The sequence below is a fragment of the Bactrocera tryoni genome, chromosome 1 (assembly GCF_016617805.1).
Source record: "Bactrocera tryoni isolate S06 chromosome 1, CSIRO_BtryS06_freeze2, whole genome shotgun sequence".
Lineage (NCBI taxonomy): Eukaryota > Metazoa > Arthropoda > Insecta > Diptera > Tephritidae > Bactrocera > Bactrocera tryoni.
The window spans coordinates 17,667,541-17,684,783 of NC_052499.1; the positions used below are offsets into that span (position 1 = coordinate 17,667,541).

At 38.9% G+C, this 17,243-nt stretch overlaps 1 protein-coding gene across 1 annotated transcript in view; it reads left to right on the forward strand.

Moving 5' to 3' along the window:
* LOC120772470 (cadherin-87A) overlaps positions 1-17,243 on the forward strand; it is a 187,619-nt gene that overhangs the window by 91,700 nt on the left and 78,676 nt on the right. The window contains exon 3 of the mRNA XM_040101112.1: positions 16,007-16,107. The gene's annotated coding sequence lies outside the window, so the exon portion shown is untranslated. The remainder of the gene's footprint in view (positions 1-16,006; positions 16,108-17,243) is intronic.

Here is a 17,243-nt window from a genome sequence, read left to right on the forward strand (position 1 = left end):
GCTGCGTCAGTCACTCAAAGAAAAAAAGCAGAAAAAAAAGAACCGTTACCCGTCTACGTAATAATGATTGCGCCGACAAGCGAACTGACAATAGCAACGCTGTGAGACCGAGTCTGTGTTGGCTGTCAAAAGCAATTTTATACATTCATGTCACACCTTCACCGCTTTTGGCCTATTTCTTAGGCGGCCTTCTGCCTTTTTCTTCTCATATATTTTTTTGCCAAGTTTTACTCTTTACATTCTCACACACTTATTACATTACTTTACATACATACATACATACATGTCTATATACATTTTTGTAGCGCAAATTTGCAGTCATTAGAGCGAAGGCCGCCAGCGCACGTGGGTGGGGAATCGATGAGGTGATTACTATACAGGCGTTTTGGTGGAAGAGTCTCCGAGCCATGCTGTGCTCTATTAAGCCTTACCTTAACTGAAATCTTCTCTACTATGTACATACACGCGCATATATACATATGTATGTATATAAGCTCTGGCTTCCTTCTTTCAGTTGCGCTTAAATACTGTGCCATGTACCGCCATCCTAAACGTTTTCGAAGAATTCTTTTGACTTGATTAGATGCTGTTAATAGTGACGAGAAGCCCAACACATACTTGTTACGACAGTTAGGCGAAACTTGTTGGTAGAGGTAATGTTTGCTAAGTGAAGTGAAACAAGTTCTGTTGAGCTTATGGATAAGCTTCAAGCTCTTGGAGTTGGCTATTTGCGTAGTTAGAGTTGAAGCTTTTAATTATCTTTATTTAAGTACGAAAGTCAGGCAACTTGTGCTTGTAACACCTATGCAGTTATTTGAGATTAAAATTTGTGTAGACAAATGTCGGGAATATCGCTGCAGCAAAGCAAAACTGTGTCGATTTTGAGTTCGTTTCGCAAGGCGCAAACAACAGCCCTCAAAAAGACGTTGATTTGTAAATTTAGATTAAGTTGCTGACTGGAGGATACGAGGAGGAGATATGGAAATCGGTGTCTTAACAGATCTCCTCTAATGCACATTTCTAGTTCCCACGGACCATCTAAAGGCGGGGTCATATATTACAAATCGGCTGATAGCTTGAATTGTCAGTTTCAACACTTTTTTCTACACTCCCTTAAGTGTTTATGCAGTTCGGGTTTTGGTGCTCTTGACGCGCTTAAGATGTCGCCTACAACTTCATGGCTTGGATGACATAGTAAGAGAACCACTCATTCCAGCAGCTCTTAGGCTTAATTTGGAAACTAACAATACACTGTTCGTTTGACTAACATGGCATTAAGTTAAAGGAAAAAGTGGCCTTCACTGTTTGCGTCCGTCGCGAAATTATTGAAACCATCTAATCAACTATTACGGCGGTAGCCATTACTCGTATTTGGTTGGTGTCGGGCTTGGCTAATGTTTTCACAATTATAATTGAGAACTGTCTTAGCGACAAATTTCTTCGTTGCAAACGGAAGCAGATATTCCTTTTTTTGAACTCTTCATGAGCTGTATAGAAGATCGTTTTACGGATACTGCAGAGTATTCTCTGGGAGATTGATCAAAAAGTTTTTACACACCTGCTCAATAAAAGACAAGCTTCAACTAAACTTGATCTGTGTTCCCGGCCACAGGAACATTTTCGGTAACGAAAAAGCAGACTAGTTGGCAAAGGCAGGAGCTTTCTTCAACGAATCCGAGGCGGAGCTAATACCAAGCCCGCTAGGATCGATCAAAGCAGAGATCAATAGACAATTTTAACAAGTTGTAAATAACAGGTGGAAAAACATTACAAAATGCGTTGTAACTAAACAATTATGGCCAACATATGACAGGAAAAGAACCAAAGACTTATTAAATAGGTCAAGGAAAACAGTAACAGCTACCACAACAGGGTACTGCCATTTGGGTAACACGCATCCAAAATGGGTATGCTCTACAACGACATCTGCCGTGGCTGCGGAGTAGTAGGGAACAAGGAAACAATCTTCCACTTTCTCTGCGAATGCCCAGCTCTAGCACAGATCCGACACAAAACACTCGGAATCCATCTAGCACCAAACCTTGAATGGATTTCCACTAAAAGCATATCGGACATAAGTAGTTTCATCGAAACCTCAAAATGGTTTGAGAGAGAAGGTGAAACATGATAGCAGATACAGGAGGTTCTACGAACGTTGCATCAAAATGGCACATCAAGTGCTAATTGAGCCCGATAGGGCTGCACTCCTACCTACCTACCTGCTTCCAAATAAATCTGGGTCAACATTTTAACACTATTTGCAAGTGAAACTTGAACTTTGTAAGTTTCATTTTCGAAAAAAATTTTAAATAAATCCAACATATACTTTTGGTCTTAGTCGATAAATAACAAGGGATTCTCAGGCACTCTGTAAAGTTCGTGTGAAACTTGAAATAGTCTCAAAACTACATTTTTTGAACTGGTAGCTACTGTAGCTCGAAAACCGCTCGGTAGATTTCAATGATATCGAGTGACCTGATTGAAGGTTTTATTTTAGGTTAAAAGCCATATCTTGGGACTAACTCAACCGATTTCAACTAAATTCGGTTTATAACATGTCACAATGTGCGCGAAATCGGGCTACAGCTATGCCTGCTTCCCATATAAAACAATTTTAAATATCATTTAATTCTTTAATTTTCGGGTTTAAAAATAAGGAACAATCTATTTACTGGCTCTCGAAAACTCATAACGTCCACTCATCATATGTTGTCATCGTCCATGTCTCTGCACCATATTGCAGGAAGGGAATAATCAGTGGCTTATAGAGTTTGATTTTTGTTCTTGGAGAGAGGACTTTACTTCTCAGTTGTCTATTCAGTCCGAAGTTATTCTGCGTTGGATTTCGAGGCTGACATTGTTGTTGTTGATTCCAAGATAGACGAAATTGTATACGACTTCGAAGGTATGACTATCAACAGTGACGTGGGAGCCTAATCGCGAATGCGATAACTGTTTGTTTGATAACAGCAGATAGTTCGGCTTGCCCTCGTTCACTACCAAACCCATTTGCTCCGCTTCTTTCTGATTTTTTGAGAAAGCGGAACTAACGGTTCGGTTGTTGAGACCAATGATGTCAATATCATCGGCGTACGCCAGCAGCACTCTTATAGAAAATGGTATCACGATGCAGCACGAATTATTTTCTCCAAGAGTGGATTGAAGAAGTCGCTTTTACCACGGTAGTTGGCGCAGATTGTGAGGTCTCCTTTTTGGTAGATTGGGCAGAGCACACTTAAATTCCAATCGTCGGGCATGGTTTCGTCATACTCTACAAAGATGTTGATGCATGCTTCTTATCAGTTCTTCGCCGCCATATTTGAATAGCTCAGTTGGCAATCTATCGGCCCCCGCCGCTGTGTTGGTATGCAGACGGGAAATTCCTATTCGAATTTCTTCATGGTCGGGTAATGGAACGTCTGCTGCATCATCATCGGTTCTCCTTCTCCTGACGTTATGCTTTCACTGCCATTCAGCAGGCTAGAGAAGTTTTCCTCTCCATAATTGTTGTGTGCTCTGGGCATTAGTCATTAGATAACCTCTGGGGGCTCTACAGAATCTTTTTGTAGAATTTTCGAGCGTCTCCCCTGTCGTCTGGTCAAGCAGTTCATACACTTGCATTTCGGCCCCTCCCATCCTGCATGGGGAATCGGTTGAATACTTCTAACTTCTGGGTGACTTAATACCGCATGATCGGCATGTATGTAAGTCATCTTAATAAAATTGAGAGAGCCTGTTTGTCTACTAACGGTGTATATTTGTGCTTAGAATAAATAAAATCGGGTGAAAACTTGCTCTAGACCCCATATAAGTAACGAACCTTATGTACCTGAAGTTGCAAGAGTACGAAATGTTCGTTTATACCCGAACTCAACCCACTTGTTTATTTTTAATTTCCGCCAAGTCAAGTCGAAACCTTATTTCATGATATTATCCCAAAAAAACTGATAAGAAAAAAATTTTTACTGCTACAAGTACAAAAAGAAACTCTGAAATAAAGATTGAAATGAGAGGCATTAAAAGCTCAAATTTACTTCCTACTTCGTCGAAAATCTATTAAAGAGTAAAAAGTTCTCAAATTCTTCCGGTGACTTCTCTATTACTGCTTGACCATGCGAATGCAATAAATGTATGTATGTTTGCATTTACTTTCACAATATTTGGTACCAACTCCAGCCAGCCATTTCAGCAGTTCAGTTCAATAGAAGTGGCAACGTGCACAAAAAGCCCTCAGCAAACCGGAGATAGAAATGCTGAACGAAAAGGAAACCACTAAAATACTTGAAGTCAGTCATGAAAATGGAGTAGCAAACTCCTTGAACACTAGTAAATAGAGAGAGAGAGAGAGTTGAAATAATTGTCGGCATGCTTCGTCTAAGCAAATTAATGCTTTCGTTGCTATGTGCCGGAAAAATGTCTAATCAAAGCTTGCTATGGCAAGCATTTTTCGAATTTATTCCATGACCTCTTGGCTGGTTTCATATTTTTCGTGAAATGGGCGAGAGAGAGAAACATAAATGTTTGCTGCTTATTTTTAATTAAGGAAAAAATAGGAAATCTGAGAACTTTGAACTAAATTTCTTGTGTTGAATTTTCAAGTTCATAATTAAAAAATAATAATATTTTACTAAGAAGATTACTAGATTACTAAAAGATAAAAAATAACGTATTTATTTAATAAATAAATAAAAATAATGGAAAAAGGATTTCCTTGATCCCGTAGCCGATCTTCAAGTAGACCACCGATAAAAGGTGCCGGACAGGAATAATCAAATTTTGAAATTCACAAGTCTTTATAACCTTTTAGGCCATCATAATCTTAAGTCGTAGTCCAAGCAAAGGTACTTTCTTTAATAGTCGATTTTAGCATATCACGCTTGAGCCGTGCCAAGCTGTCATTATTTTTATTCAGTATTGTTTGGCATTTCATCATGAATAGACTTCCGCCAGAACAACGTTTACAAATCTTTCAACCTTACTACGAAAATTCATGTTCTGTACATAATGTCTTTCACACACTACGCTCAACTTATGGTCGAATTAATCGGCCTACTCAGCATACTATTCGCAAGACCATCACCTATCTTGAGAGCCGGAATTCATTATTGGATAATGTTCAACCGAATAGGTCACGTCCAGCACGTGGTGAAGAAAAGACAAGTTGAAGCCATAGTTGAGAGTGTACACGAAGACCGTTGAGAGTCGATTCGGCGGCAACTTGGACTGAAGTATGGAACGACTTGACGTATGTTACGTCTAGAACTTTTGTACAAGCGTACAAAATACAGCTTGTGCCAGAATTGAAGCCGGCTATTCCTCATCGCTCCATATATCTTCAAAAATGAGGCCGGTGAGAACTTAACCGTCAATGACGACCGTTATCGCGCCATGATAGCCGACTATTTGTTGCATGAAATTAAAGCTTGTGATTTCGGCCACATTTGTTTTCTACAAAACGTGCCATCTGCCACACATTGTATCAATCAATGGATTTATTGAGAGAACACTTCGATGAGCGGATAATTTCACGTTTGGGGCCAGTCGATTGGCAATCAAGATCGTGTGATATCACACCGTTCGACTTCTGCCTGTGGGGATATGTAAAGTCTATGCGGATAATTTCGCTTCTATTCAGACCTTGGAGCAAAACATCACGTGTGTAATTCGCCAGTTACCAGTCGAAATGCTCGAACGAGTCATCGCTAAGTAAACTCAACAGATGGACCATCTGAGACGTAGCCGCGGACAACATTTGAAAGAGATAATTTTCAAGAAATAAATGCGAAATAATGTTCTTTCGTATGATAATAAACATTCCCCATTTAATTTGAGTTTCTGTGTTTTTTCTTTAAAAAGTAGGCAACCTCGAAATGCATCACCCTTTACATATGTACAAATCGAGTTGAGCTATTATGTTCTCAAAGCCTATGCAGGACTAATTCATCTGTTAATACACATGCAAACGTCATAGTTTCATTATCTGTTTTGCAATATTTCCAATCTCTTTATTAAATACAATTTTTTCCCGGCTACCTGTACACTTCGTGCAGGCTCTTTCCATCAATAACAATGAAAATGTTTTTGAAAGCTATGTTGACAAGTAGTACTCGTGTTCATCGCCATCAGTATCGTCAACATCTTTGTCAATGTCCATGTTATTACTTAAGTTATCTCCACCCCGACCGCTGTCACTGCCGTTCAACTTCCTTGAAATGTTAGCCCACTCATTCTTTATGCGCGCCCACATCCATCTCCTCTGCTTTTATCGCACTTTTCAGTTACGAAACCCCTTCCGTATTCGCCCTCCCTCACTTTTAGCAGCTACTGTTTTGTTCTATATTCGCTCGCCCATGGCAGTGTTGGGAAACTTTAGTGATGTTGATGGCAAACTTTTGATTGATGTGGGAAAAGTCATGACGATATTAAGTGGCAAGTGCAGAAGGGTGTACCGGCAGCTGTAAGCTGAGGGAGCAAATCCCCGTTTGCCTACTACTTGGCTAAATATATTTATGTATGTATATAGGTAAACAAGCATACATACGTACATAGTTGAGATCGCAGCTGTAATAATTATGTATACACATACATAGGCACACAAAACAATAACGGAAATAACGCCGAAAAAAGTAATAAGCAATTCATATTTACGTGGGAGGGGAACACAGGGTGATATTAACTAGAACTTTAGTTATTAATTAATTACTCAAATATGCATGCGGCGCGCTATGGCTGCTGGGGGAAGTAAAATCGATTTTGATTTAAAGTCACGTTGCTACACACTGTGGGTAGTTTCGGTGTTTGTAACTACTGTAACCAACTTGTAGACCTGGAATCTTAATCTTAGAAATAGAAGTTTTTCGGTCTGCCTACCAAAAATACTAACTCAAAGTAACTTTGTAGTATGCACTATGTTGCCAGTATTCCAAGATCTGAGGTATTCCTCTAGGGTCCATTGCTTCAAACAACCTTTGAAAGAGCTGAATGGTCTGGGGTAGCATACTGGAGTTGTGTTTCCAACTGTTCCCGAGACCAGCTCGTCCGCTTTTCATGTCCTTCTATACCTATATGACTGGGTAGCCAGGTTATTTAACCAAGTTACCAATAGGAGCCCAGTCAATGAGATTTAGCTGTGGCTGTGATACGGATTGCCTTAATTGACGTTCGATTATCCTCTACAAGGTTTATGGACTTGCTGGTTAGAGCTAAAGCCCACTTGGCATCTTCTGTTAAGCCCACAATTTCGAATTGAAAGACTGAATACTAGACCTTTAATTTGAAGCTACATGGTTTACTAAGGAAAAAGCCGACTTCTATTCTTAATTGACACTTTAATCTGTCTGTGAATATGTAGGTTTTGACGTTGGAATTATCGATCATAGAACCATTGGTCCATTCTTCTCTAATGGGGAATGGAAACGTTGTGTTTAATTCTTCATGGATCTCTTCTTTTCTCGATCAATACTTTGACAAACGAAGCATCCGTCGAATCTGCTATTACAATCTTCATATTACTTTTAGAACTTATTGGTTATCAGGTTCTTTACTGGCCGACGAACTGAAGGTTTGGCTATTTCAGCTCAGGTTTCATTTGTCATTCGAAATCTCATTTAAAAATATCTATCGATAGGTTGGGAATCCACCTACTAAACATCATACTCAATATTGAAAAATGATTTTTGTTCTATTATTTGTGGTGTGTGCTTTGATGCCATCCATAAAGCCATACATGTTTCAAGACTTCACACTGCAGCCAACAATGCGTCAGTTAAAAACAAACACTTTTTTATAATTTTAGTTTTGGACTCACAGAAGCTTTGAGCCGCGTTAAAGCGGTCAAAAAGCTATTGATTGCCCATCCGATACCAAAAGTCTTGATAATATTTGTTCAAACCACCTTTGCAGCAGCTGAATGCGGTACAGAAAGAACCGTAATTTCAACTGTCTAAGTGTAATCACTGAGATCTTCATCGTAAGGATCAGCCCTGTAACCTGACCTAACTTAACCTTATTCTCTTCACTGTGGCATTCGAGAAGCTTTAAATTTAAATATATTTTTGAAATTGGGCTCATGGTCTCATGAAAGTAGACTGACTTGCCATCACGCCAAATATTACATTAGAACAAAGTGTATGTATGTATCCGAGGCTGTTTCCTTCCATTCATTAGTAGTGTTTTTCACGTGACGGGTCCTAAAGCGCACACCCCTGAGGAGGGATGGTTCGCCTTCTCACTTTAACTCGCCTTCAAACGGATGTTTTTTGGCTACCCAGAGGATACTTGGTCTAAGACCGGAAGTCGTCAGCCAAATGTGAAAGAATCGTTTCTGGCCACTCACAAGTAATGGCGTTCAGAGAACTTTCCTCACTTGCCTGAACTTCTACACATGGCTTCATCCTACCTCCTTCTCTCCTCTCGTCAAACCAACAGTCGTGGTACTCGCGACTTGGCTCCCACGTCACTGTTGACAGTCATAACTTCGACGTCGTAAATAATATCGTATATTTTGGAACCTGTATTAACACCAACAACAACACTAACATAGAATAACTCTTGCCAACAGGTGCTACTTCGGACTGAGTGGGCAACTGAGATAAAAAGTCCTCTCTCGACGAACAAAGACCAAACTCTATAAGTCACTCATTATTCCCGTCCTGCTGTATGGTGCAGAGTCATGGACGATAACAACATCTGATGAATCGACGTTATGAGATACGCATTGGCAACGGCGAATATCAAATTTGGTGGAACGATGAGTTGTATAAGTTATACGAAGACAATGACATAATTCAGTTCTAGGTCATGCCGTCCCTATGGATGAAAACCCTCCAGCTCTGAGAGTATTCGACGCAGTACCAGGAGGGGGAAGCAGAGGAATGGGAATACTTCCACTCCATTGGAGAGATTAGGTAGAGGAGACCTGGTTGCACTTGGTATTTCGAATTGGCACCAAATTGCGGAGAGAAGAAACGATTGGCGCGTTGTTATTCACTCGGCTATATAGCGTAAGCAGTGTCTACGCCATTAAAGATGAAGTATGTACATATGTACTTCCACAATATATTGTAAGGCAAAAAATAAGTATTCTATTTTGAAAATGGACACGTTTAGCTCGTCGTCACAGTGCTTCACAGATATCGATTGTACGTCACACACTATCGTCGGCAAATCCCTTCGAGAGAAATTCTTTTCAATAAGCCTGGATGCTGAAGTTTTGTCTACAATAACTACTAGTTATGCCAGAGTCGAGCCCATCTCCATTTTGAGAAGAAAAAATGATGCCTCCATCGCGTCGAAAATCGTTTAAGTGATGGTAGTAGCGCCCAGCAACCAGAAAACCCTGTGCGCCCGTCCGCCATGGCTTTGACGCTTAACATTTTCCCTACTAGTTTGAGAATGATTGAAGTTTACGAATTTTTCCATCGTATATTCATGCCACTTATTCTCATAAACTCCGTACAAATATGCTTGTAAATATACTAGCAGACAAATTTTTTCAATATTCATACCCTTCGAGCCCAGAATACCTGTGGCTTTGTGTAGGCGTGCGAACGGAATGCGCATCACAATTTTTCGCACTTCCCCCCGCCACTAACAAAGACCTTTTTTGTGTTGCGGCAATTGATGAGTAGTTGTGGTAAATGCTGAGTGGTTTGACGAAAGTTGGTCGGTATTCAATAGAGAGGCGAGTTGGTGTATGTACATATACATATATGTACGTAGCTTAGTTAGATGACTTGTAGGCTGCGCAGAGCTTTATTGCCAGCAATACCGATGTTGAGGTTGTTGTTTGATTGTTTTTATTTTTGTGTGGGTGGGTTGCCATCAGCTGGACATTTGGTATTTCGTAGGTTTTCACACTAATTGCCATGTTTTTGGGAAATTAACTTTTCGATGACTATGCGCAACAACAGCAAGAACAACAGTAACAACAACAAAAACACGCAAACAAAATGTATTCTGAATAGAGGAGCAAAGTGCCAGCAATTTTTGCTTGATATTGTGTTGGAGCTTGTGGTTGGGGATGTGAGCGAGTGGGTGTTTGGTGTTCGGGTGAGACAAATTTTTGTTGCTGCATACTTGCCTTCAATTATTTCATATTCCGAAATTTAACAAGGCCAAAAGTCTTCCCATCAAACTCACAAACACACTTACTGTTAGCTTCCTGCGAGGTATATTGAATCGCCGCACAACCCGCACCACTTTATCCTGCCTATCGTGTTTGGTTAAAGTTTCGTCGTGCACTCCACAGGCACTCACACAGAAACACATTTTTGCATACTATATACATACATATGTATATACAAATATATATTACATAGTTTGTTAGTTGGTTAGTTAGTTAGTTTGCTGCTGCTGCTGCTGCTGAGTTGAGTTGAGTTTGTTATTTGCTGCTGTTGCACGTTTACCGGCAGCACTAGCTTTTCCTTCCCTTTCTTGTTGTTGTTGTTGTTGCCTGCCAAAAGTACGCAACAAGCTAAACTCGTCGACAGTCGCCGCTGCCATTGCTTAACTTACTTCATAAGCACTTGTCTTAAGCCACGCATCTGCCTGCCTGTGCCTGTGTGTGAGTGTGTGTGTATGGTAGTGCGCGTGTATGAGTGTGCTAAAAGCTTCAACAATTTGTGGCATCGTCTGTGGTGCTTAATTAAAAATGTGTGTTTTTGTTGTTGCATTTTGTTTTTTTCCTTTTTGGTTTGTTTGTTTCATTTTACTTTGTTGTAAGCGTTTTAAGTATCCATTGCTGCGGTCGAAAATTAGCACCACCAGCTTCTACCCGTGCCCACATTTCGCATTCTGAATCTGTACACTTTTCATTATGCGTTAATTTTATTTAAAAGCTTTAACTTAATTTTGCTCATTAAAAGTTTTCGTGTTTAAGGTTAAGGTCGCGCTATTTGCCGAAGGTGAGGATCATAAAAAATTAAATTTGCGATTTTGTTTCACTGTTTGCCTGTGCAAATGCGCCGTGTGTGCCAAAGTAAGCGGATACTTCTGAAAATATTAAATATGAAAGACTTAGAATACAGAAACAAATTATTGTAGTAAATTGAAATATCGAAAAACTAAAATATTCTGCTTCCGAATTTACGAAACTTTTACCCAAATACCTGGTATTTTCTGATGTTGTTGTAGTTGTAACAGGTAGCTAATCTCCGTTAGGATGGTAAGGATTATATAAGTTGTCGTCGACGTCATCCAACGGTAGACCCAAGGACTTGGTTCTTCCTCACTAATAACGCTTGAAGTGTTGGCCTCGACCCGAACAGTCAAAGCTTCGGTATTTTCTTAAAAATTTTGGCCGATATGCATAGGTTAGGTTAGGTCATAGGGTTGATCCAAAAATAGATGAATCTTACTTGGACAGATATTTGTTCTTTGTTGAAATATTTGTTCCTTTAAGTGCATAACCTGTTAAAATATATTACATAGAACGTCATAGAATATATGTCATAGACCGACGAAACGTTTTGAGCTCACCATAAATTTATTAGGGGGGTTAATATCAATCCCAGGCACTTTGGTAGGTTCTCCAAATGTGTGTCTACCGAGATAGATAGTAAGACATTGAGGTTTTGCACTGTGACCTATGGTCTATTGTGCCCTTTCCTATATCACATATGTATTGTCACCAAGGTCCAGCATCCCGAACAATTCCAGGAGCTCTGCTCCTGCTTCTGCAAATTGCTGGTCAACCCAGAATCAAGTGTTCTGGGGTTTCTTGTTCCACGTCGCAGAACCGGATGTTTGCACAAGAGCCTGCTGCAAATGCTGTTCTCCCCCCCACTGGTTAGTTGTAATTAATGGTTGAAATGCATGGTTCCGGCCCCATCATCCTACACGCTGCCGCAGCGCGGGCTAGTTCGCCGGCCAGCTCATTGTCGGCAACTCCTTTCTGCCTCGGCACCCAGATGAGGTGTACCCGGTTGCACACTGATAGGTGGTTCAGTCTTCATATACACTCCTCCACTAAAAGCGAATTAACCTCATACGATGAAATCGCCTTTAGTGCCGCTTGACTGTCTGTTGACTGACTGTTGAGTTCTACGCACTGATTTATAGCAAAGAATTCTGCTTGAAAGATGTTCGGAAAACATCCAATTGATAGTTTGGCATGTGGTCCCGCAATGCCTGCTATATCGAGATATTTTAATCTCAGTTCGGCAAAAGTCAAGAAATGTAGGAAAAAGTGAGTGAGTGAAAAAGAAGATGATCTAGCCTGCGTAGCCGCTGTCTTTTAATTCGTCGAAATATGTCAATGTCGTTATATAACTCATACAGCTCATCGTTCCACCGAATGCGATATTCGCCGTGACTAATCCGCAAGGGACCATAAATCTTTCGCAGAGCCTTTCTCTAGAAAACTCATCCGATGATGTCATCGTCCATGCCTCTGCACCATATAGCAGGACGGGTATGATGAGTGACTTGTAAAATTTGGTCTTTGTTCATCGAGAGAAGAGTTTACTTCTCAATTGCCTACTCATTTCGAAGTAGCACCTGTGAGTTACGTTGTTGTTGGTGTTGATGCTGGTTAAGATATATCCTTAATTTATTTGCAGTGGTCGTTATCAAAAGGGCGGTCTCTCATCCGTGGATGTTTTCTTCTTTTAACTGGGGGTATTTTCCAAACCAAGCGCATAAGCCTGGGGAGGGATGTTTCGCCTTCTCATTTTAGATCGCCTTCAAATCGATGTTTTTGGCTACCCAGCGGACACTTGGCCTAAAACCGGAAGTCGTGAGCTGCTTGAGCCATATGTAAAGTAATCGTTTCTAACCACCTTCAACTGAATGGCGCTCAGAAAATTTTCCTCACTTGCGTGAAATTCTACACATGGCTCCATCTCCCGATTACCTCCTCCTATAACTACAGACGCCATATTTGCTTACACGTAAACTCTCTGTAACAGTCTTGGCAGCTGCCGTGATCTCTGCATGTTCAACCGTGGCCATGGAGACATCGGAAGCTTGGTCTGCTTGATTGACAGGAGACCTGTTTAGGGTATCAATGGTCAAAGCTTATACGGTCATAATTATTTACTCCATCTAGCTTTTCCAGTCCGAGGTATCAAGCTAGAATAATAAACTGTAAGACAAGAGATTTAGCGCTATCTCCGTTAGTTTATCATAATGAAATCATAATTTCTTTTACAACCGTGTTTAAGATTTCTTTCCAGTCGGAGACCACAATACTTCGGAGTTATTTGAGCTGTTTTGTTGCAACGGCAAAAAACATACCTGACGTAATTTCGAGGCATGGTGCCGAATTGACACTCCTTGGTCGGATAAAATCCGGATCTGTTCCGTTTACTTAGACTCGATTATCATGGGAACGGAGTTATTTGAGCTGATGTGCGCCAGTAGCACATACATACTTATAATGCCGGAATTCTTGGTACCGTCATTAACTCGCTATGAATTACATTGAGTCGAAATGCTGTATACACGATGAAAAGAATTTTTTTCTTCATCGTGTTCATAATTAGACCGCTCTGCATGTCTTTAATTTTTTTCTTCCTTAAGTAAATAGTTGTTGTACTTTATGGTGAAGCCTTGACCCACATCAACAACTAGCTAAAGCTGCTAGCTTCCATCCAAAAACGAATTTATCTAACGTGCACGAAGAGCTGCTGCAAATCCTTCAAGTGTAAAAATGTCACTGATTCCGTTCATCACTGTAAGAATGATGAGTTTGATGCTTGGCTAAACCTTGGGCATCTTATATTAAACTAGTCATATATATCTTTATATCTACATACATACATACATACATACATAAAAGGCTCGTCTGTCTTTTCCAGTAAACTTATGCATGCTCATCCATTTTTACATTACCTACCTTGCTTTCTTGTTCTTCCTCAAATATGACACTATTTTTCTTTCTGCTTAGTTCCATAATTTCTTGAATGTCACCAAAATGCTCATAAATTTGGTATAATAGACTTTTGTCATATCAGCCAACTGCACATGACTAAAATGAGAGCAAAAAACAAGGTGAAATAATGCAAGTAATGCCCGATGACTTACGAGCGAAATAAAGCCAAAATTTGACAGCAGAAAAATTATGCTAGTCTGTATTTAATGCGCATGTGTGCGTACCTACATACATACATATGTATGTGTAGGAGAATACATACATAATGCATTATCTGCGTGGAAATTATGGTAAATTTTTATAAGTTGTATAATAAAGTTTTAAGTTACATATGTAGCTCTGAGGTTTGGTCTCAAAAACCAGAAGTCCAAATTTATGAGGCTTGTTGTTTGATCGGTTTAAGTGTGGTTCGAAATGTGTAGAATCGGAAACTAACTGGGCTAAACAGTATTTTATAGTTCATCTCTGTATCACAACCAAACGATGAAGTGCTGAATGTCCAAAATTTTAAATCGAGATAAGTTCCTAGACGAAATTTGGTTTTTGGAGTCGAAGAGTTAGTTTGATAATCTCTTCGACAGCTCTTTGTAGCTTTTCAACCCTTAAAGTATTTGCTCTTTTACGCGCTTTTAATTTCATCTATGTTTGTAAAACGAAGGTACTTTAGGCGCTTTTAATTTCATCTATGTTTGTAAAACGAAGGGCTTTTAAAGTTATCGCCATCGTTACAATATTGTTTTTTGGCCAAGAGTTAACGAAAATGTAGTTTGGTCCATTTCTTTTAACAAACGACGATCACCAAGCTTACAAAAACAAGCCTAACCTTAGCAGCTGCTGCAGACAAAGTACCAAGTGTACCGGTGTGAAAATATTGTTTTTTTTTTTGTGAAAATTAAATATTAATTTTGAGTGGAAAACTGAATAAGAATTCATTCAAAGCATTGACCATTGCTTTTTTAGAAATTTTGACCATTTGTGGATACCAATAGAAATGTTTGTCATTTGAAGCAAACCTAGCAGAAGTGCTGCTCAGCCAATGCGTTTACCATCGATCAAAACAAATGGTATTCGGAAATATAATATCTTCTGGCCCATTCTGGTCGTTTTTCGATCAATGCATGTCTCAAATTGATCATTTATTATCTATAGATATTAGTATTAACAGTTTCAGCAGGTTTTAATAGCTCATGATATACCAAGCCTTCAAAACAATCGATTGATCGTTGAAGACAAGCCTTGTTCTGGGCGAACTTCGACCCTTCAACTGATGAATATATTAAAAAAGTAAAAGATAGTGCTTGAAAATTGTCCGGCAAGTGCTAGAGAGACCCCAAAGCCGCTCAAAAATCAAGGTGATGCTCACTGTTTTTTTGATATTCGTGGTTCAGTGCATCATGAATTTGTTCCGGAAGGACAAACGGTCAACAAGGAGTTCTATTTGGCCATATTGAGGCGTTTGCGTGAAAACATCCGTCGAAAACGATCGAAATTATGGAAGACCAATTCATGGATTTTACGCGATGATAATGCACCATCACATCGAACCACGATTGTGACCGAATTTAAAGCCAAAAACGCAATTAATACCATCGATCAACCACTGTATTCTCCAGATTTGGCTTCGTGTGATTTTTTCTTATTCCTCAAATTGAAATAGTCCCTCCGTGGAACCTGTTTTCAGTCGATAAAACAAAACTCACTGAAGAAGCTGAAGATCATCCCAAAAAGTGCTTATAAAAACTGTTTCGAGGACAGAAAATTAGAGGCATTAGTGTATTACATGGGGTGGAGATTACTTTGAAGGCGTCGAAATAAATATTGATGAATAATTTAAAGTAGAAGTGTTTTGAACCGTTTAACTCTATTTTTCCCCTGCCATTTCCACTTTCTTTGTGCATAACTTACACTCAGTCAATTCTACACTACATATGCTTTTCAGGTGAAATTAAAGAGAATCCAGTGTTCTGTGGTAATACCTCTACTAGTAGTAATGCGCTTAAAATAGAAGTTAGAAAAGTTTATTGTATATAGTTACATATATAAATGTATATAATATTAAACCAACTACATTCTTTAAAAAATTAAAAAAAAGCAAAATTTCTAATAAAATGTTCTTAATTTGTACCATTTCAGCATACAAATCTTATTCGCGTTGAGTTAAACTAAAAATTCCATATGCATTCGTTTCATAACATTTGAAACAGCATAAGTAAATATAAGCCATTAAATTGAAGGTAAGTGCATTGAATTTATATTCTGATTTTGTATTGGTTTTAATAATGGTTTCATTATTAAGCAAGTTCTTAGAAAAGCAAGAACCGAAAGAAAAATATTCTATATCGATTTAAAAAATAATAGTAAATAAATATTAGCCTTAAAAAAATTCAAAATTAACTGATGGTATAGATTAAAATGGTATTTTATCGTACTTTATTCCTTACTTTATACTTACGTACTTTATATCTTAACTTTAATGGCGCTAACATTATCTTTGATATGTTATATATGTGACTTGGTCTACGAAAAGGGGGCTTAGGTGTCAAAAAAAAAGGAGAACAATTAATGAGATAACGAGAAACTGACGATTATTTTTAACAGCTTTTCCCAGAAAACTAGTTTTCGCACATTAGCCCCCTTTTCCTAGACCAGGTCACATATACTTGTATAACTTGACTTCATCAGACCTTCATGGCTATTTTAATAGTCCTAATGGAATTTTTTGAGATTATTTTTGAAGTTTCGACGTTAGCCGTAATTTTTGATATTGTCTCGAATACATACTTCGATGAGTTGGTATTTCGTATATGGAAGTTTTGATTTGTTATTATATTCCCGGCACTAAAAAGCTTCCCATGGATCACTTCACTGACGCTTGGTAAATCACAGTTGTTAATGCGACGAAGTAAATTTCGTTCTGTAAAAACATGAGAGACCTATATGTCAAGCTTCGAAATCGAATGTGAAACGTCTGGGTCACGTGCTTATGAATGGTCGCGTTAGAAAAATTTAATCTTTTACTAAGCATCCGAGTTGTTATTCGACGATTTGCATCGTCCTACGATTTTATTTTATCCACATCGACTAAAAGATTCCTTCCTTCCATTAATTATTAGTTCTAACAGAGGAGTTCTTCGTTTCTATGGCTTTACAAAGGACCACATATAGTAGTCCACGTGCAATCACGTGTCATCTAACTTAACCTAACCCGTTAGAAATCCATCAGTATACGCACCTCAAAAAACTGAAAGGCTTTGTGAAATTTGGCTTCAACTTTTGTTTTGAATTCATCGCATTATTTCAAGCATTTGTTCGTTGCTCCATTATTGAGTCTTGCACTTCTCAAACGGTTACTAATATAAAAACTACATAG